This window comes from Zootermopsis nevadensis, unplaced genomic scaffold, assembly GCF_977971745.1.
Source record: "Zootermopsis nevadensis isolate Lab colony 2312 unplaced genomic scaffold, Znev_1.0 Znev_ptg000002l, whole genome shotgun sequence".
In the NCBI taxonomy this organism is placed as follows: Eukaryota; Metazoa; Arthropoda; class Insecta; order Blattodea; family Termopsidae; genus Zootermopsis; species Zootermopsis nevadensis.
Genome location: NW_028259134.1, coordinates 2,429,463 through 2,453,137, shown reverse-complemented (window position 1 = coordinate 2,453,137; position 23,675 = coordinate 2,429,463). Strand labels below are relative to the sequence as shown.

Below are 23,675 nucleotides of genomic sequence, written 5' to 3'. Positions count from 1 at the left end.
GCATACAAAATGTAGACATTCATACATCATTACATTCAGCAAAACGTGGGAAGCTACCAGCCTATGTTCATAAATCACATCACTTCTTCTCTACATTACCGTTAGGTTGGTAATGTTAATTATATTAATAGAAGTCAAGGCGACAATTTTTCTGCCAACTACACGCGTCTTACAGCGCAAATAGTTTAGCGTGTCCCTACACCTAATGTTTATTACAATAAGATCGGTAAAGCAACACTCGGCAAGTGATCAATTTCAGTTTGTTTGTTCATGCATTTCAGTAATTCAGTTCCTTATATTGTTTTAATCCTGAGTCCTGATTAAAACAGCTATATATTTAGTAAGCCTATGCTATACGTACCAATTAAGATACTTTATGAAAAGGAAGTCAAAATTTCTTTTTCATATAACTTCAAGATTCTAATCTTGAGAAACTGACAGTTGACAATTTGGTTCATATATCCCCCCAATTTTTAAAAAACTTAATTATTTATTTACATTTTCACATTAAACTATCACTTGACTCTGTCTTTAGTTAGTTTAATCCAATCCTTGTACTTGTTTATTTTATGAAATAAACTTCGCATCTATAAACAACAAAATTTAGTACACTTAATATTTATTTTGGTTCCTGTAAAATAAGAAACATGAAGCTGATAAGAGAAAATGTTGGGTACTTGAAACGTAAAAAATTGCTGCTGTGAACAATGAATTAGAATTGCCCATGTTTGATGATTATATTTCCTACATGCTTTTTTCCCCGTCTACAGTCAAAGTCATCCACTTCCTTAATTTAAGTTGGATTTGACGTCTTCAAAGATAGCTATCTTAACTGATGGAGGCAATAAAGACACCTGAAACTTCTACCAGTCCACACGATGCTTCAAACCATAAGACAGCCGTCTTCCTTAATTTAAACCTACAAAGTGATTTCATTACCGCGATCTGTTACTGTCTCAACATTTTTAAATCTTGAAGACAAACTTTTAGGAACGTAAGCACTTTGAAAAGTGTTTATTCCGTCAAAACATGATCTCCGCAAATGCAACCAGTGACGTCAGAGTTTTCTGGGGTCAGAGACCTTTGCGTAGATGGATTTCCTGGCAAGGTAATGACGCCATCACGCAGGATTCCCTCGGGGACTCCCCACTTCCGCACGCAGAGTGTCCGTTGGCCAATTTCAGTGGAAGTTTCGACAAATTACAGCTTTACTATATCAAATTGTATTAAAATACGTCTAATGGGTCCTGGACATGTTAAATGCGGACAGACATAGTGTCTAATGTAGTGGGCGCATTTTGCAATGTTAGATGCATACACGTCTAGAAATAAGTTGAATATGATATACTACACATTTCAAGACCCAGTAAAAGTATTTTAATATCTTACTCTAATAATCGGTTATGTAACAGGTATCCTAACAGTGATGATGGGCTAATATACCTCATAACCATGAAGGTTTGACGTTATTAGAAGTCTTGAGAGAAAAGCAGGGTATATGGAAAAAAGTATAGTATTTTATATTAATTATCGTGTTTTCATAAGAATTAATATATTCCTGAGTATTATGATCAGTTTAAGTTGGCAAATTCTTCTATTTGGTGAACTTATTTTTCTCTTCAACTTTGTTGATATTCCAAGCTGCTATCGTTTTGATAGTCTTGTAGGGATGAACCTCATGGTATACCCTGGTCCTCTCAAGAATCATCCATCTTACAGAGAAATCTTCCGATCACGAGGACGCCGTGGTTCCTGAATTGTCGAATGACGTATCAGAGCACCGTCATGAACTTTAAACATTTGGTCCGGACCGCAGTGAGAACCCCAAATGAACTTGGTCCCATTTCCAATGCGGAACGTAAGCTAAGGACTGTGTTTCTAAGCAATCGAGAACAAGTTGCCAGTGACTCAGTAGAAGATGTCACTGGATTTAAATACAGAGGTGTTGAAGCACGGAAATCCTGTCGCGAGTCCTTCGTTCTCAACACAAGTCAGTCAAACTAGCAGTTGTTATAACTGGCTAGTGTTTGCATTAATGTTGTCGAACCTTAAAGTTCCAATACCAGAAAAACGTTAAGTCAACTTATAGTTCAGTCGTATATTCGGTTATCCCGGTCATTCGCTACTTGAACTTTGAGTTCTGGGCTCGTCTCTTTTCCAATCCAGAAGTAGAGCCTAAAATTATGCGGTCCCACCACTATAAGGTGAGGGTCGACATGGAGGTAGGAGAGGTTTTACGTTGTGAATCCTGCACTTCACATCACAACCATTTCTTTGTAACAAACATTTAGAGAATCACCCGGTTCGAATCTCGGACGAGTTAATATATTATTCTTTTTCAAGTTTTCTTTGTTTTCCTGTCTTACCAGGCGGAGACGAGATCTTAAAATAGACACCAACTGTCTCCTTCAGAATCCTTTCCTAATTAAAATGTATGATCAAATACAATTAAATGGGATTTAAAAGTATTCTTAAAAAACTAAAGTTTAGGAATTGTACGCACAACACAATAATTCTGGCCGGCGCAAATGTGCATGCATAGAGTGCGTTACTACTGTCCGGTATGAACTAAGATTGTAATGTCCTTCCGATACCAAATTTCATGAAAATACGTTCAGCAAGTTTACCTTTCTTCCAGGCGGACACAACGATGGACAGACAGATAAAAGTATATACAGACATTTAAAAACTAATAGACACAATTTGAAACGTTTGTTTTCTAATTGGCCTAAAAACTATTTAGACGGAAAAGTAAACCTATCACAGTTTAATGTCTGTAATTGAAAAATATCTATTCACGTATGTAATTCCCCATTCTTAATGTAGAATATATGTAAAGATAAGCATTCGACGTGAACGTCTTGGAATTACATCTCATTTCTGGGTACAGTAATTAATTCTGCGGAGTGGATTATTTTTAAGTGGGCAATATTTGTTCAATTACTCAATAAATGCCCTATCCTTTGTGTAAAATCGAATTTCTGTTATCCAGTGACGGAATATCAACTTTTATTTTTTTTTTTGTTGCTAAACGAAGGGTTGATCCTAACACATCGTCAGGTAACGCGTACCGACATGTGACATTCGTACGTAAAGCAGCAGATGAGATTAGAATCACAATTATTTTTTAAAAATCCTTGAGAGTGAAGAAAATATATGGGTTTGTACCAACTAGTAACAAATTAACAAATATTTTCGCGGGCCGGATTACAAGTTGGCACGGGCCGCCAGTTGTACTACCCTGGCTTAAAGAATTTACCTATTAATTTCTTTATGAACGTAGTGTTTGTTGAGTTATCTTATGGTTTAGATTTTAATTCCTAATGACAATACATGAATTGAGTGTGCGTATAATTTAACTTCTTACTGGAATCTATTGATTTTCTGCGTTTATTTGTCATTATGTGGAAGTTATGTTCAATGAATCTTCATTGTTTACACAGACAAGAACGTTGTATACTTGCAATGCGTAAATATTGTACTCGAAACATTTGAATGTTCTAAGTGTTTGACTTTAACACTCTAACAGAAAAAACGTTGATACTTTTTATGCAAACTATTGATTACAATACGTCGTTTTAAAATATCTTCTGTCCTTCTATCTTAGCACTGAAATCTCTGAATGAAATTATTTTTATACTTGTTATTGCGATGGGATGAGATTGTCTTCGTGGAAATGTTCATACTCACCAACCCCCACGTTGTGTACGAGACAATACGGAGCTGCTAGCCGCCTGAGCTTTGGAACTGCCCACGCCGTACTTGATAAATGTATTGAAAACAACGATCTAGATCCTCGTAAAAGCTGTCGTCACTTTTGTCCTTAGTTTGTGGATGCACGTTCAGGAAAATATAATAGTGTTATCTCTATAACCCCAAACGCTGATGTGATTTACCTTCGGTACGAAAAAGGCTAACCCTAAGTGGTGATCAGCACTTCTCTTTCTATAGAATAGTGTATAATATGGTATAATATTTATAATGTAGTCTGCTAGTTCTGTGTCTCCTTTATATCATCTCCTGTACTCCCACTAAATCCAAATTTCGATCAAATTAAATTAATTATTAACTTAACCGTTAGAAGTATTGACTTCTTTGTTGTTTTGTGGACAACAGAGGTTTCTCCGAGGTCCGTGGCCCTTTCTAGCATTTCGAGACCTTATTTGTTTACTGCGAAGAGGTAATACTATACTCGACCTCAAACTGGAATATCATCCCTTGCCGTTACTAAACATATCGTCTTTATCTGGGACTGCCTTGTAGCTCAGGACTCACCGTGTCGTCAGAACTAACACCTGCAGGCCTGTAATTTACATGGCTCCTTCTTGCGTCAGAATATTTTTTACAAGATACGAGGCTCCTACTGGCACATGTGCTAATCTCCTAACCCATAACGTAGGCAAGATTTTGTATTTCGTGAAATTTCCGTCAATTTTTTTTTTGTCGTTCATGTGATAATACGACTGAATTGTCCTCACGTGACTAAGAGTGGCTTAGTATTTTTAAGGGATGAACACCGTAAGAATCAAGATACGCTGTAAAACGCTATGACTGAACAACTACAAGAGCGCACCCTTTCTTGTAATTTAGAGAAATAAACATTAACGCAGCTATGGAGTAATAAAATAAATCAAGTTGGGGAAAACATTATGGGAGCAGGAGAGGGGTGTGTATCGAGGGGCGGGGGCGGAAAGGAGGGGAGGTTGCTAAGAGAGAGCTTGTTCAAGTAAAAGGGTTCGCATTTTCAGCCACATTATGTCGGATACTAAAAAAAATGAGAATCGCAATGCGATAGTAAGTGGAATTTGTTGACAGTCGATGTAGAAGAAATATGATGAAAGAGGAAAACGAAGAAACAGTATTAAAAGATTAAGAAACTGGAATAAAAGTGAGATGATAATGTTGCGTCATATTGTGTTGAATATATACTTGTTCAATTTTATCAGTCTAATCACAATAAAATATTATTATTAAATATTAAAATATTAAAATATTACAATTAACATTTAAATATTTAAAATATATTAAAATGATGCTCTCTATCGAAATGTTCGATTTTCATTAGAGCATCATCTTTTATACATACATGTTTCGGTTCTAAATGAACCATCTTCAGGTGTATAATCCATATAAACTCAAATGTAATATCCTATATGCAATCCTTCGTCAGATGTCCATCAAATATCAGAAAGTTTTCCTCTTCCAGACCTATTGTATTTTAATATCGTATTCAAGGTCGTTTCGTAATGAATGTCGCGCTTAACATGATCTTGTGTGGGTGAAACGTTTTGCAGTGGTTTTTGTATCGGTCTGTAAATTATGTGATTAGACTGATAAAATTGAACAAGTGGAATAAAAGTGTTGTATTGTATTCTTACGCAAAATTCTCTGATGTAGGCTAAATTTTTGTGTGGTCCTTTGCTCTAGAAATTTTAGCCATCATAATGCGGACAAAATTGTATGTCATTTCTATTTGTCGGTTTGGAGCATAAGACGTGCGTGATTTGAAACAGCATAAATGAACCCAAATAATGTATTTTATGATATTAATAAATTATGATTTTATTGTTTCAAAGACAGTGTGGGATACTTATAAATTTAAATATGTCATATTAATTCAAATACCGTGTTTTTATTAAGTTAACTCGAAATATCGAGAGATAATTTACAACTGTTCTTTACACCTGACGGTGAAAGTGATATAAATGTATATAATAGATACCTGCATATTTTTCAAAATAACACATGTCCGAATTTTTGCCTTGAGTTTGTAATTCTTTTTCACTTCACGTATTTAATGACGTAGAGGCCTTTGCCTGTGCTTATAGAGCTAAATTATATCAGTGAAGCGCGATTTTATAATAAATCAAGCACTAATATATTTAATTTGTTTTATTTTATTATTCGAAAGTAACCCTGTTCAACTTTACAAAAATTAAATTTTAATGTAGACTCGTGATTTGAGATGGCGTCTGTACTGGGTAACATCGTTGTGGGCTCGTGGCTGGTTAAATTATATTTTCAGTTGTCACTAAAATATGACAGGAAAATCTTGTTCACTAAACGCACTCTCTTGTGGATTTGATGATAATATATAATTTCTATTTGTCGTAAGAGTGATGAGTAATTGACATTTTAAATAGTTATCGCTACATCCCTCTCATTGTGCGGATTTTTTAACTGGCCACTTCAGGCAGAGTCTTTTAAATTAATTTGGGTCGCAGGTGCTTAAATATCTACATAAGGGACAATACAGTCACGTGACAGACTTCTGTGTAGATACCAGACCAGCTTTGATGACGTTGTTAGCTGCTTCAGTTCTCCGTTGTTGTTTTTTAATTCGTAGAATTCCCCCCTGATCTGTTCTGTAGCAGAAATAATTTGATAGTGCGTGACGGACATAAAATGTTTCTTTTCTTTTGCTGTTGTGATTGGAAAAAAGGAGGAAGATTTTATTGCCAACTAATTGCTGGTCTCATGGATCGTATATTTCAAATAGATAGACATTCTTATGGAGCTGGATTTTCAGAAACGTGTTTTCAAGTTCCGTAGAATATTTGAGTTTTGTCTACACAAGAATCGACTGCCTTTTTAAGTCGACATAAAAATGTCCATATTTAATAAATAAGCTCATTTTAAAAACTCGCCTCAGTCCTTTGATCTGTTTCTATACATGTGATACGGTAATTTCAAAAAAGAAACTTTTATGTTTGAAGATGGCCGTCTTCTGGAGTGTTGCGCCGTATAGTCTGGTAGAAGTTTACAGGCGTTTAACTCGTTACGTCTCCTGTGTTATCCAGAATCTTCAGCATTTGTGATAAGCTGAAAACCAAGTGAAATAATCCGAGCTGAATTCAGCAGTGTAGAGATTTATATGTGACTCCACTACACTTTAACGCGTAATGTATTTAGATAAGAATCAAATCTTTGCCGATGCACCAATTCCAATTGGAACTAGACTGCACCTTGATACACGTTACACAATTGCACTATTTGTATCGTGAATTGTTCTTTGGGTAATACTTACCTGTTACTGCAACAGGAATTATTGTTACGTTCTATAACAACTTAAAATTTAAATTATTTTATGAGCGGATAAATTCTACTGCATCCTGTAAATCAGTAAAGAAATTGATCCTAATGTCCATGAAACGAAAATAAAATCAATTATAAAGTTGTTATAACTGTATATAGCATTAATTTAAATTTTTTTAATATTTAAATATGTGGAAACGACACTAAGAAGTAAGTAAGAAATATTCAGTTCGAAATGTTGATGAAGCTATATATATAATGCACATCGTCTACTCAGAAAAATAATTAATTACGTAAAAAATTTCTCATGGGTGTTCATGGTTTTTTTTCTTTCCTGTACTTACATGAATAATTCTGGTTATCTTTTATCAACATTCGGTCCTACCGACGGTTCTGGTACAGGTTAGATTCCCTCAGTGCTTAAATATGGTTCTGACTGTGCATCAGTAAATAAGGTAAAGCTTTGAATTAGCTTATTGCATTTATTTTATGGAAACACAAAGAAACAGACGGAACATAAATGAACGTTTGTTGTTCTAAAGTTCCCATCATTCCTTTCATTTCTCATCCCAAAAATTAAAAGTCTTATTCAGTGAGAGAAAAACCACTGGCAGATAGACATTTACGGATTAACTGACACGATACTAAACGCGTGTGGTACCGTGAAGGGAAGTTCTTTTCAGCTCCCCAGTTCCACGACGAACAAAATTCCAATGGAATGCGCCGAAGTATTTTATCACAAAACTTCTAAGAGTTTAGCGGAGCTCATACATTCCAGAAGTATCGGTCCACATACACATAATCAGGATTCTCTTTTACGTTATACATTATATCCCCGGAGTCAAAACTTGAAATATTATGAGTTGCAACTTTTCCTCCTCCTCCTCCCGTATCCCTACCCCAGTCTCTCAAACTTAAAACCATTCTATCCAGTGATTTAGGTACGCACTTAAAGAACGAGAGTTCCTGCCTCTCTGACAGCAAGAAGGAAATGGATGGAAGGCTTAAACTTTTCACAGTTCAGATACACTCGAACTAGCTATCGCATCCATACTGGCTTCTAAGGCGAACGAGGGCTAGGTCTGTAAAAATTTTCAAACAGTTTCCATGCTTCGTAGACACCTTATAGAAAACTGCGACTAGTGAACATCGATCCATCGATATTTGGATCTAAGCGAGATGAAATAATAAGATATTAGAGGAAAAATGTATAACATGGCGCCTTGTAACTTGGAATTTGAATCGATAGTGATAAGAAGAGGATATTTAGTGAGGATAAAGAAATAGCACGATGGCAGAAAACCGATAATTAGGAAATTGTTGCAGAGCTAATCATTGAAAGACGTAAATAAAAGGAAATTGTCAAAATTAATATTCGATGTGTAAATTATTAAAATGTGAAACGTTGTTAGCGTGCTGATGTTAGCATCGAATTTTGAACCATTGCGAAAGGCAACAGGACATTTTCATCAAATAAATCTTTACTAAATGGTATATAATATGGAGTTATTTTGTGTTTTTGTGTCTTTAACGTTAACTTCAGCATGCCACTTTTAGGCATGTATTTTTTCGGATATTTTTCATTTTGGAAACCAGTAAACAAGAAAGGATTTTGTTGTGAAAGTTCCACCACTCCTATTTTGTCTTTTCACATATAAGAAAGTAACAGTTCTTGTGTAACACACTTCTATCCTGAGGGACTATGCACGTCTCTTCTAAAAGAAGTCGTTGGGAGGTGTGAGTTGACCCCATGGAAGTAGGCTGGTTACACGCAGGTCACTCAGTGGCGACCCCAAATGGCCTTTACCTTGTCTGCAAAGTGGTCATTGCCGCCACCAATCGTTCCTCTGATGAGCATGTCGTGTGAACGCGTTCGTTTGACACAAAGCTCTCCCACGCGGTGTTGACAGAAGGTCGTGGGTTCAATCAGCTTTGGTTTTTTTTCTCTCATCAGAAATATTATTAACATATTAGTTAGTGATTCAATTTTGATCCCTTGTTTCAAGTAGGTACTGAGTGTAGGATTTGAGGTTTTCACGGCGGGGTCCGAAGGTGGCTGTCTTCGGGGTGGTTCCGCCGCGTAATCTGGTAGAAGTTTTAACAGCGTTTCAGAGGTCCTTGCTACCTCCATTGTCAGGGAGCAACTACCCGGAAGACAGCCATCCTAGGTAATATGTTTGCTTTACAAGCTATAACTATACGTGCAACAGTGGTATTTGTGCAAAGTTTTAGTGGAGCATCGTCATTTGGAAATGAGCGCTCGATCGAGCGGTATTTATCGATTCAGTGCACAAAGAAACTGGTCACTTTATAGGGTATTAATATCTGTGTACCCGAGACAGACCTTGCCTCTGAGGTACATAGTGCAGAAGCTATTTCCGAAATAAATTTTGTTTTTAATATGTGTTACATGTATTATATAGTTTTATTGTGAGAGATGGCTATATATTTTACGACAGCGTCTTTCGAATGATGTATGAAGATCCTAAAATGGCAGTTTTCTGCAGTTCCCTGATGTCGTGTTCGCCCGGGATGTTGGCCAAATATTTTCTGAGTGACTTGGAGACAGTTCCAGTTACTCCTATAATTATTGGGATTACTTTTGCTTTCATTTTCCACATTCGCTATAATTGGTACTGTTATTATTATTCTGACATCATTATTATTATTAATGTTATTATTAGTATTATTGAGGATGGAAACCAAGGATCTGGTAGACATATTGGAAAGAGTTAGGCGTACACCATCACGAAAACGATAGTGGGGAAGGGAAATTTTTGTAGTTAAACGAAGTTTGTGTACGTAACCACCTTGTTTGTGATGTTATTCTAGTGGATAATGCGAAATTAAAAATTCCCTCTTCTCATCAGAACCCATCCCCTCTGCATATCCTATTCCAGCCAGTATTACCAACCTCACCTCATTTCAAACCCTGTGACGTAAAAAAATATAAAACGATATTGGCTGCCTTTCTTTCTTTATTACCCCATCCCTTTACCCCCCCCCCTCTTCGACGGTGGGTGGTGGGATTGCATAACATTCTGCCATCGGCCCTGTTTCATCGTCATGGCGGTACCAAAATGCTGAAGCCACTCGCCTTGTTCCTCTAACAAACCTCCACATGTTCCTTGAGTAAAAAGTAAAGTAAAGCAGATTATCGGTCATAAAGTAAGCCGTCGCACAGTCAGTGAGGCTGCTACATGGACGTCGTATGACTTCAGAACTTGTTTCATAACAGCCTTTTCAGTGGTGCCAAGTAAAACAGAGCGCAGGGATGATCTCGGAGATTTGACTGGAACTCGGTTAAGAGACAAATGTTGATACAGTTTATAAAGACAAGCTTAAGAATGACGTCATGAGGGCGTATAGGAGCTTGGAGATAAAGTTCCATGCATTTTAAACAATACCGCGTTAATATGGTTCTTGGGATCCCCCTCGGCCCGTTGGATGGGTCTTAGAATTGCGCTTACTGCCGGGAATGTGAACTCTGTTGTATGTTGTGGATGTTTAAAAACAGAATCTCCTTATCTTTGCACTAATATTTTAAAAATGTTTCCCAAATTCCTTCTCTAGTGCTTTAATTTAACACAACTGTTACTGTTAATAATTATATATTAATTAATTATTTACAAATAATTTATATAATTATAGTTAACCACGGTGGTCTAGCTGTTAGAACGCTGGCCTTGTAATCCTGGGGGTCTTGGGTTCGATTCCCGGCGGTGCCCGAATTTATAACTTGTGTTGGGCAAGGCCGTGGTCTAGGCAACATGGAGTTTTCCTCCGTGGCATCCCAACAATTACTCCATTCACACACAGAAGAAGGCAATGGCAAACCACTTCTGGATCATCTGCCAAGAACGTATATGAACAGGTCCCAGTCCGAGAAAAGGATGGAAGGATCCTGTTCATATGGACCTGCCGTCAGACAGAACACTAAATAATAATAAGATGAGGTGGTCTAGCGGATAGAACGCTGGCCTTGTAATCCTGGGGTCTCGGGTTCGATTCCGGGCGGTGCCCGAATTTATAACTTGTGTTGGGCAAGGCCGTGGTCTAGGCAGCACGGAGTTTTCCTCCGTGGCATCCCAACAATTACTCCATTCACACACAGAAGAAGGCAATGGCAAACCACTTCTGGATCATCTGCCAAGAACGTATATGAACAGGTCCCAGTCCGAGAAAAGGATGGAAGGATCCTGTTCATATGGACCTGTCGTCAGACAGAACACTAAATAAAATAATAATAAATATAATTATATATTATATAACGATATTTTACATTTGTGAGACAATAAAAACAGTGAAAATCTCAAGATGCATTTGTGTTTGCAATAAATTAGCATTAGTGCCGAAGAGGTTGTGTGGAAAATAATTAATAATATCTTCGATTAGATGCAATTTATGTGGGTGGAAACATGCAAACTACTGAGATGTTTTGGCCACATAATAACAAATTACTGTACACCTGCTGCGTTTATAGATGGATGTATAACTACGGTTTTTGATGATAATCCTCGTCTAATGTTGACGAATTTGTGATGTTTCGATCAAACACATCAGTTCCAACTTCCAAGGTGAATCTCCTGTCTCTCCCACTCTTATGTCTCTCTAATAAATTCTTCCTCATTTTACATCGCTGTCTCATTCTGAAAATACTAACCAGAGAGGTGTGTGGTTATTATGATGGGGACGGATTTGAAGTGTGAAAAGTTAGGGTACTATTAAAAGAAGGAAATGATGATGAAATTATTTTTAGAAGAGATGAGAGCGCTTAAAACAGTCGTGCATACATCTCCGAGGCGAGCTGGATGTTAAGGCAGTGTAGAATTGATGGGCATTGACCGGAACAGACAACAATGTGGGGTACATATCCTCTCCTTGCCTGCTTGGGCTGAAAGAGGAACAATTGCTTTATGTAGGACCTCAACAGAAGAGGGTGAGACAGGATAAGGGGTTGAAAGAAGTGAGGGGAAGTTAGGTATTGTTGTGGACATTGTGAATTTGTTAAAATATAACAGTAGAACATCATCGGATGGGTGAACAATTACTATTCTTTTTCTGTTATGTTTTTTAATTCAAAAAAAAAACATTTTTTCTCCCTCTTTTTCACGGGAACTCACTTCTGCATTTACAAACAAACAAAAATAATGACAAAACAGAAATGAGTTGAAGGGATGTGCTTTTGTATGCAAAACAATTGGAAGCCGCTGTCCTTATATGGACGAACTTCCCTGTTAAAAATAGGACTGTTAATTTAAACCTCCTATTCAGTTCTAGCTCCCTAATGAATGCAGACACGTTCTAAATGGACTAAGCTAAAAGATTAGCCAAAACATCGCTCGCCATCATTACATACGTCTCCAGCCTCCTCAGACAAACATCTCAGGGGTATATTCGGTCGCAGCTTTGGTCTGCATTGTCTCGCAGTTTCGTAAAAATATCTGGCATTTTCATTCACATCTCAAGCGAACAGAATTTAATAATAGGAATTGAATGTTTTTTTCAGTAGGTGGCGACACTGTGAGTTGACATGTGGTAGGTCACGTGCCAGTGATATTTGGGATTTAGTTTGTTTTAAGGGTGTATTACGTGTTTTATTGATGATGTTGGTTTATTTATTTCTTGATTATTTACAGTTTAGAGGAGTCTGTATTTATAATTGAGTTCGAGACAGCAGAGGTCTGCTCAGTTTAGGAACGAACGAGAGCACTGTAAAAAACCAAAGTACTCTCAGGAGCGGAGAAGGAAGATGTAATGTACAGAATCAAAGCCGGCATATTCATACCTCGTGGAAAACATTTAGTTAATATGCTGGTGAAAAGTAAAGCTTGCAGTAGAATTGAAAATCTTGATTTTGAACACATTAGGGGACATCACACGAGACTGTTACATAATTTGTAACGAAAATACACTGAACTAATGACCTCCTAAAATAAAAACTGCTCGTCTTAGGAGTGAACGATATATTCTTGGTTTTACTTGAATCAAATCTCATGCCAGTATCAAAACAACAATAATAATTCAATTGTATAAAAATTTACTTGGATATTATCCATCTTCTAGTAAATATAAAACGTAAAACGACGTTTCGGAGATAGGGATTAGCTCTATCTAGTGGGCCCAACTGTGTAGGAACCTGAAGACGGAGATAGAGTCCCATCTCCGAAACATCGTTTTACGTTTTATATTTACTAGACGATGGATAATATCCAAGTAAATTTTTATTCAATTGACTCTTCACCATCGTCAAGAAGTTTTAGATTAAATAATAATTCAGTTGAATTTTTTATCATCATCGTGCTGTATCAACAATTTTATTATCAGAGTACTTTATATGGCGAATACACGTAATTTACAGATCACACCTTAATATAATACCAGATTCCTTATTTATAAATGTCGGAGTTTAATATCACCAAAAATATCTGTGGACATATTCTACTCTTTCATTCATAGTTCACAAATATAGTATTCTGGGTCTTACCTTTCAGTCTGCTGTGTGTATTTAGCATTTCCATTGATCCTGCCCGCCAAAGCGTTCCCCTCTTCTTTTAGAAAGGGCGTACCTGACAAGTGTTGAAGGTTCTAAAAGCTTCGACCTCAGAACAAGGGCAGTATCAACCCCCTCTGAGGCGTCCGGCCTGTGCATGCGAAGTAACTGATACTTTTGCTCGGATTTGACCGCACGTATTGACGTTTTGCTGCATAAAGATCAGAAATACAACTGACCCCTTCTAAACTTGCGTTAGGGAGAGGAGAAATATAAGGGAGAAGACGAGGTTAACTTTTTTATCTCTTTCTGTAGAAAGGGAGAAAGAGCTTTCCTTTGATGTGTTTTTGCCGCACGTGTTTCCCCATCGTTTAGTTCTATCAATAGAGGTCAGAATTCATCCCTTGCATGAATAAAGAACTACGCCTCCGTAAAAATGGGAGAAATATTGTACAGAAAAGTGGGGAAGGAACAGATTTGCTTCTAAACTTCTGAGATTATGTACCCCTCTCCACCCCCCCTAGGCCACTTACATAAAAATTGACATTACCCAGGAAAACATCGGGCTTTAGGGTTGTCACATCCACCTGTTGATGGCTATGTTCAGTTGCGTGGCACGTCCAAGGGCGTATAGAAAAGGGATGGAAAGTAGAAAGGAGGTTGTGAATTTTAGATCATAATTCTTTGGCACAAGTACGAGGTTTAAAACAGTGTCATGTCCTGGGGGACATGAGAAATGCTTACCCAGATTTAGTTGATAAAACTTTTAGAAAAAGTTGTTACTCGGGAGATCTAGGAGTAGGTGGGAGGATTATATTAAATTAAAATGTTAATGAAATTGAGCGTAATTGTGTGAAGGAAGAACTTATCTTACGCTATTAAATTATTATATTTTTAATTGTGATTACATGCATAGTGGCGGAGGAAATGTTTAAATTTGTAGTTTCTCAAAAACACTTTACTGTATCATTTATATAATTCAATCACCTTTTAGAGCATTCAAAAGCTTCGTGAAGGCAAACGTGTTCAAAGAGATCTTCATCATGATCTTGTCACGATGTGAACTTACTGAAGGTATGAAGATTTTGTAGATTTTCTGCAAAGTTTGTCCATAAAATTGTACATTGAAGATTTACAGCCTCCTGGATTGTTGATCGTGTAGTCTGGTATGTTTCAGAGGTGCTTATTGCCACTGTCATCGGTGCCATGTCCGTGAAACGTCAGTAAACTTCTACCTTGCGAACATACCAGAAGCATACCTGAAGTTCAGATGCCAGTAATTATTCATATTTATAGAAACATAAATTCGAAAATTTCAAGGCTGGCTGCAAAACTCATACGTGGTGTTCGGTGGAATCGAAAATGTCACGTGTGTGTGTTGGCTTTATACAAAGTTCTTCCAGATTCTTAGCTTACTCATCACTGGACCTTATCCTGTACCAGACTAATCTAGTTCGCGCTCTCATATCCTATGTCATTAATACCCAATTTGTAATCAGCTACCCTTCTAAGTATTCTAAATGCATAGACCTGTAATGACACAAATGTCATGAATCCTAAAAACAAAGTCTTAATTTGTTGTATATCTGCCTCAAGCGACTGGAACGTGTAGATTGGGCTTAGGCAGTATTGCCTGATTAGGCAGTAGAGACGCTCTCGAGGGTTTACCAATTGTTCAGGTGTCCTTTGAATTATTGCTCTGAGCTTGAGACAGACAATGGATGCATTGGAGAGACAAACGAGATACATTTTGCACTTTCCACAACTTCGGGCCTGTTTCATCTCCGCCCCTTTATTCGTGTCTTTTATTTCATATTCCTTTATTTCTTTTTCCAATTCTGCAGCATACACACGTTCATTTGTACGAAAGGCATGGACCTGCTATTTGTATACACGATTAATGGCTTGATTGTCTAAATAGCTTAAGTTTTTGTCGTTACAGAAAAGACTAACTCTGTGTCTCCACGAGGTGTGAAAAGTCCCAGACGATTCTAGGACGCCAGTGGTCCCCATTTCGCTATTTATTTAACAGCCATTTTAATATTATCCTCGAATCTGAATATGTCTCCGAAATGATCTCTTTACTTTAGTATTTCCGAATAACATTTTAGACGTCATATGCCCCGCCAATCACATTCTCCTTGGTTTTATCACACTAATAACAAGTCTGTTTTGTGTGATATTAAATTTAGCATCTCGTAAACACTGAAAAGCTGATTAGTGCAATTCACATGTGGATATTAGAATATTATTTTCATTTAATCCGTCTTTTGAACGACCACTATGTCAGCGTTCTATGTTTTTTTAAGCCTTTTCTCGTTGGTAGGCTTGTATTGTGTTAGCTGAGACAGTTAAATGATCCATAGTAATCTAACTTTTTATATAATTTTATAAACATAAGTTATGTGGTTAGGTACAACCATTAATTATTTTATGAATTTAAGGGAAAGCCCACTATGATGTACCGTTAGGACATGAAGCGAAGATTGAGGGGTCCTGTCAGTAGTCTATATAAAAGGATAATAATGCTGTTCGCATGAAATGGACAAATGTCGAATGCCAAATGTGAAGAGAAAGTTGTTGTGTTTTGTTATACTTTAATGCGCCTTGTTCTATAAATAACCGAATTTAAAATATTATTAAGGAATTTATGAGCGGTGTACTCGAAGTTTATTGATGTCTTGCAGATATCCTGAAATTTGGTCGACGGTATGGTACGCCTTCTCATGAGTTTATTAGAATGAAGACATGACTCTGTCGATATTACAGCAACCGCGGAAGTGGACTTCAATTAAATTGTACATTAAATTAGATTTTTGTGCATTGTAGTATGCTATTGTCCTCGTTCTTGAATGCAGTTACATTAGTCTAGAAACTGGGGGCACATGACGAGGGGAGGGTCTATGAGCCCTTGCGTGAGCTATACACAAAAGAGTTATTATCATTTGAACACACTTCACTTCGAGACACATTCCAAATTTAAATCAGAAATTTAACTAGGCATAAATCTTAAGTTGCCAAGTCTTTGCTGATTCCATCATCATCGCCAGTCTAGCAGACAACTCGGAGTAACATCTCAGAATAGTCACCTTCGTCTACACGTATGCCCGAATCGAAACACGCCGATGTCTTAAGCAGAGCTACCGTGGCCTTCTCCCTGACTCACAGCTGATGGAGAGCTCGTCTCTGGCCATTGCCTAAGAGTTTGACATCACATCTGTGAAAACCTACTGAGGCCCCACGTCACATGTGTTGTGTGTGAACTTTAAGTTGGGGGCTTGATAGAACATTCCCTCGTTTTCCTACGTGCCACAGAACTTTCAAGTATGCAATTACAGAATAAAAGAAGAAATATTGGTATGTGCATGATACGAAAACAATTACATCTATAATTTACTAGCAGAAATTATAATAATGTAACCGGACGTAAGAATAATCAAAATTATATTTTATTTCAAAGTAGAAATACACACGATTCTTGAGAGGTTTAGACTTCTATTTGTGTACACTTAAAAAACATATGACTACTCATTTCCATGACCCCACAAGAAACAGTCATAGATCCATTTGTATTCATAAATTCTGGAGAATATTAAATATTACAAACTTAACTTTCTCGATTTTTACACATACAAATATGTCTTTATTCATGTTGTAAAATAATGCTAATTGTATCTTGTTTTTAAATTAAAATCAGTTAAGATTAAAAATGTTTCTTAACCTGTTCACGTAATCAAGGAAACAATTTCCCTCCGCTAGGCGGCAACAGCAGTCATCGTGAAAGACAAATGAATGTATTGTTGCGAAAAATTCAGTTGCGCGGATCACGTAATGCTTTCTCGAACATTGTGAAAATGGAAACAGTACAGTCACAGTGTAAGTAAGTGCCTCATATTCTGGCATGTCCAGACCTTTTACCATTCCATCAATCTCTGTTTCAAGTCATTGAACACAATATGATAGCTTGCATTTTGCATTAAGGTTGAGTGGGGAAAACGGTAAAACCAAGAAATCTGAGGTCGAGTGTAACACTTGGTTTATACTGATTAATTTTTGTAACGTCTCGTCTTACCAATTTTATCTGCACTCCTTTCAAAAGGCAATATAAGTGATGACTTCGGTATTTGTGTCAATAATTTCCTGTTTTATCTTCTTATTATATATTGCATAGATAAATGTGGTTTTCCAATCAGACGGAAATTATTTTTTATTTTATTTAAGTAGACTTTTAAAACTTCAAATTCCATCACTTTAAAACTGAAAAATTTACAAGCCTCAACTGGTAGGTCATTATATCTTATGTTTCATATTCATGATGAATTTTTAACCACCTGTTTTGTGAAGTTTACGTCCAGTTAATTGATGGTTTAATTTCTGTAGTTTCCCAAGAAATAAATTTCAACAAACCCCACTTAGTTCGTTTCGCAGACGACACATTTGGATGAACAGACATTGATCACTATAATCATTTGTCCCATTACAGTTACTCGGGGTCTCATTGAAGTCATTGTAAACCGGAAGTGAGAGGACTGGTGGTGTTAACTTTGGAGAGACGTGTACTCCATTATCTGTGCGTGTCACGAGTAAGACTACACACACTCGGAGCGCGACCAAGCCGAGCTATTATCTTCAGCCCCGATCACAAAGTAGTAATTAACAATGCAATATGCTAACAGCTGGGGGGCAGTCAAGATGGCTGACATCTTAGCGTTCGGTGCAAGGCGGTGTAAGGCGAGGAGACATCAGTTTTCGTGACAAACCAAGCGAGATTCCTCATGTCCAGTGTTTTGCCAACCGAACAACTGGGGTACACTGTAAAATTATTACCTTGTAAGAAATCGATTCAGAAATTCATGTGAGAACCTCATTGTTTCAGTAGAGGCAGTAGTTATTGACATCCGGTGAGGACAGAAGCATGCAACAAATTGATTGCTGTTTTCAGTCATATTTCCTAAGATTTGCTGTTTTCAGTCATACTTCCTAAGATTTGCTGTTTTCAGTCATACTTCCTAAGATTTGCTGTTTTCAGTCATACTTCCTAAGATTTGCTGTTTTCAGTCATACTTCCTAAGATTTTCTGTTTTCAATCATACTTCCTAAGATTTGCTGTTTTCAGTCATACTTCCTAGGATTTGCTGTTGAGGTCATACTTCCTAAGATTTGCTGTTTTCAGTCATACTTCCTAAGATTTGCTGTTTTCAGTCATACTTCCTAAGATTTGCTGTTTTCAGTCATACTTCCTAAGATTTGCTGTTTTCAGTCATACTTCCTAAGATTTGCTGTTTTCAGTCATATTTCCTAAGATTTGCTGTTTTCAGTCATACTTCCTAAGATTTGCTGTTTTCAATCATACTTTCTAAGATTTGCTGTTTTCAGTCATACTTCCTAAGATTTGCTGTTTTCAGTCATACTTCCTAAGATTTGCTGTTTTCAGTCATACTTCCTAAGATTTGCTGTTTTCAGTCATACTTCCTAAGATTTGCTGTTTTCAGTCATACTTCCTAAGATTTGCTGTTTTCAATCATACTTTCTAAGATTTGCTGTTTTCAATCATACTTCCTAAGATTTGCTGTTTTCAGTCATATTTCTTAAGATTTTCTGTTTTAAGTCATACTTCCTAAGATTTGCTGTTGAGGTCATAGTGACCGTGCCGGATTTGAAACCCAAAGTCCTAAGTAGAGAGACTCTTTAGATTGGTTCTAGAGCAGGGGCGTTAAAATTCTGAAACCGGAGATCGCATTTTTATTTTTTATCATACTCGCTGGCTGACGGATTACAAATGAGGATAGTTTTGTCAAAAAGTCGTGGTAATTTATTGAAAATACTACTGACTGTCCGCAAACATTTTCACACATCATTCAATAATATTCTTTAACAGATACAGCGGTTTGTTATTTGTAAGAACAATTCACTAAAAATTGAAAATGAAACTTAGGCATTAGGTACCTTTTTGTTGCACAGGATCCTACGAGTATTAAAAAATGTTTTCGGTTCGCACAAAAGAATTTGGTGGACTGAGAATCCATCCTACGCTTTTCTGTGACCCAGTATTAATCAAGGACTTTATCTGTGGACCTAGAATTCGGTCGTCCAGAGACGCCGTTTCCTGAGGTATAAGGCAGAGTTGTTCAATCTCATGAAGTAAATTATATGATAGTAACCTATCTTAAAACAAGTAATTACTTCCTCCTACATACCTTAGGTTAAATATCAAACGTTACGCTGACAGTCCGTGTACAAAACAATTCTTGATTATAGTTTCAATAGAAAATAGAATCCATTGCAGGTCTCAGCCTTAATTGGTCGACTTCAAATGGATTCCTTCAAGTGATCGAAACTAACACATACGACTGCTAATTTGAATACACATTTCCTGTTTTTGGCTTTTCAACGTAAGGTTGCATGGTGAAGTCAACAACAATTAGTCTCGAACACTTAAAAAATCTCCTGAAGATGATTTTTTAAAGTCGAAACAAGTAGTGGATTCTTAAACACATTGAAATTATAATGAAGAATCATTCTGCAACGCGCAACATGATTCGTCCCTTAAAATTTGTATGTCAAATGTTTATAATCGCAGCGACTCGACTGAAAGTAAATAGATTTTACATAACTTCGTCACTGAGAGAATGATTCATCCCTCCATCGCCAGATGGCTTTCATTCTCCGTATTAGAGATGTTTCGGGATCGAAGCAAGGGCGTGAGGGCATTTATCCTGCTTGTCTGTGATACTCCTTAGCGTCTTCAGAAGCATCCTGGAATAGACTAAGAAACGAACAACAAAAAACTATCTTTCTTTAGGTATTTGTCAGAAATCACTTTGTTTCGCTGCGATGGAATTTTTGTTTTAAGGTTATTTTCTTACCTTTATTTTTGTTCTGAAAGACTGGGCCTCAAACCAACGCTTATTACTGAGTTCCTTTATTAATCCACTCGATTGGTTGGTCGGAGAGGTCGACCCTGAAGAGATTTCTGTTTTATTCTAGCAAATTCCACACTCAGTTACACTGACCCTCCTATAACATTGAACGCTGCAACCAAATAATTCATGTTTCTGTTTTTAACGTTTTGACCTTTGTGAAGTGGAGTCAGTGGGATTCGAAACGACATATCTGTGGCTGGTTCTGGCAGGTGTTGACAAACTATGCTAAGAGTACCCCTGACGGATCGCAATAACAAAATTTTTGCGCCCTGGATAGGGGGAGAAGTGGAATTGTTAAAGCCATGAAACGTTTCCTACTGAAATGTAATAGATTTGACGCGGATTATAGTTCTTACACGTTCGTTACAAGGAATGTATAAAATGAACGCATGAGGGCGGTCGTGATTCCTGAGTTGCTGTTTCGTACATGAGATGGTAAAGTTGCGTCATATTGTGATATAATAAATATATATTATTTAAATCTTGTCCGTCTAATCACAATAAATTCTTATTAAATATTAAAATATTACAATAATTAACATTTAAAATATTTAAAATATTAAATGATGTTCTTTATCGAAATATTCGATTTACATTAGACCATCAGACTTTTCTGCGTGAGCCTGCAATTGTAAGGTAACACACTGTATTATAAATTAGAACACAAAAAATAATTATATTAATTCTATTCAAAAGCGACGTTTCGGAGATCGGAATTTGTCTTCTTCCTCTAGGTAAAATGTAGCTACTCACTTTTTGGGCCCAAGAGCGTAGATTTTACCGGAAGACGGAGACAGATTTAAGTGCCCGAAACGTCGTTTTTAATTATGACTATGGATAATTTGTCATTGTAATAATACACCGTCTTCAGAAACCTTAATATTTAATTTTAGTCTCATCGAGGGAGATTAGTGTTTGAAAACACTTTTGCCTCTGCTACGCTCATGTGACGTCTCTGTATAGTAACACAAGCTTTTGTTGTTGTTGTTTAAGGAAGAAGACGAGATGGAAGTGATTTGTCACTGTGCCACAGCTACTGGTGGGAAGCTCTGTCTTGAGCAGTCCTTCCGTGACCCCTAGCGTCGGTTCTCCACCAATCAATCACAAGCAAAGGGGAGCCCTTGTTTCCCAGCTGACTAACTCACGGACAGACCAAGCAAGGTGTGTATCTGCTGCTTAGATTGATAGGAATTTACTCTGAACAGCTCAATCAATGTCTTTAGGTTTGTGGACGGACCCTACTGCCTCCATATCCTGCCCTGGAACAGTCATCACCTCTCTATGGAGTTCGTCCTTTTGTTCGCAATTTCATGGACATGAAGCGTGAGGTGTTTTGTGTCTGGTCCTTCCTTTGTAACTCGGTCACACATCACTCGCCCTACCCTAGGCTGTCCCCTGGTTAGCTTAAATATCTTTATATATATTTTTACATTCCTAAGTCTATGTGTGTCGCAAGAACGATTGAATATTCTGTCATGAAACATACAACACTTTTAAAATATAGTAATGAATCATATATAGAGTTATAGAAAAAATTTTGTTCTGACTACAGGGGATTCTGTCCCACGAGCATGTTTTCCACTGAGCCCACAAATCTCCAGAATATTTCAAACGTACGAAGTGAATTGGACTACTGAATGATTTTAATGGTACAAAATTATTGTTTCAGGATAATAGGCTATGAATAGAATAGGAAAACCAACTGGGGTTAGAACAAAGACGCAGAACAGTAACATATTTTTGATTTTATTTCGGACGGTGAAGAACTTGTTTATAAAAAGCTATGTAATATTATAGATCCATCAGTCAGCTATGTTGGATATAAATGTTAGTTCGTGCCTTACAGATTTTATCTTTTCATAACTACATTTTTGAGAAAACAATGTTAGAGGTAAATTCTATTAAACAGACGTTTCATAGCCCAGTCTTCGGGCATCTAACCAAGGTGATGTCGAACACAAATGACGTACTACAAACTGACTCAGTGTATGTGACGCTGATTAATATCGTACTCAGATGTTCACGTAGTCCACAATACAATAGGTCCTTAGAGTTTTCACATAACTGAATGTGTGAGAACTCATTTGGCCTCGGTCTCAATTCGAGTGCTGGTTGTCGTGTGTTCCGTTCGTTTGAGTGAACAGCGTGGTACAAAATTATGGCAATTTTCAAGTTGCAATAGATAATTCAAAACGGGATTATTGCAATAATAAAACAGCTGCAGAAGAATTTTTAAATAACGTCTCTGTTCAAATTCCCAAGAGCCCTAAAATGACAGCTTCTCGTACGTAGTATTTCTCATGACCTTTTATTATTCACCTCATGACCTCTTCAGTAAACAAAGGTCATTCTTCAATCACATTCATTACCCCCGCAGAGGTAATCAAAAGACTGAGATGTCCGTGGAGTCAGGATCTGCAGAAGCATTGTCGCAAATAGGATTAGTGACTTTTACAAAAGGGAAATTTTCCCTTTGCTGTTGTAATTTACTGATCCAAATTTAAGATCTACTTCTATCCATTTGGGTCACAAACCGAAAAACGTGTGGCGGAGAGCTGAGGAAAATATAAAAAAACCCGAGATATTTTTATTTAAGATATTTAAGAGTAATATTACCTGTTTCAAGAATTAAAAGACGTAACTCTTTGCAGATTTTATGATTTTATTGGGTTGTTTATGAATTTGAGCAAAATAATGTTGATGACATTGCTGATTGCCCAAGCCGTGTGTCCGATGTCGCCACTGAAGGTTACTTTTTAACACTGTAGGTGAAGGAGAGGTCTCGAGATATTTAGAGTAGCAACAAATATATTAAATACGTAGTAGCGGCCAGCCGACGAAGGTGAACGTGTCCTCAAACTTTGGGCCTTGGTCTCTGTCCGCAATCTTACACAGGACCACGGACTGTGGCCGATTTCTTTGAAACGACCTAATCTACGTAAACTGTACATGTGATTTGTAACTCGGAATGCCAGGAGGTTCTTTCAAAGTATATTCAAGAGAATGAAAAGAAAATGAAATTTTGAGAAGGTTAGATGGAAGGAATGAACAGGCGATTATACACTAATCTCTGGAAACACCTTTTTCCGCCGCGTAGGAACCGTGTAGAGTGGAGGGTAGAATTTGTTAGTAACTGGACGTCGTAAGGGGAATTTGTTGTGGTATTACTATTTTGAATATGCACGTCAATGCATCAACTGAGGATAAATGTGATGGAACACAGG

At 37.1% G+C, this 23,675-nt stretch overlaps 1 long non-coding RNA gene across 1 annotated transcript in view; it reads left to right on the top strand.

Moving 5' to 3' along the window:
- Positions 1-23,675, top strand: part of LOC147875029 (uncharacterized) — a 336,681-nt gene that overhangs the window by 228,346 nt on the left and 84,660 nt on the right. Inside the window, exon 4 of the long non-coding RNA XR_002542653.2 lies at positions 21,445-21,612. This is a non-coding gene — a long non-coding RNA (uncharacterized LOC147875029). The remainder of the gene's footprint in view (positions 1-21,444; positions 21,613-23,675) is intronic.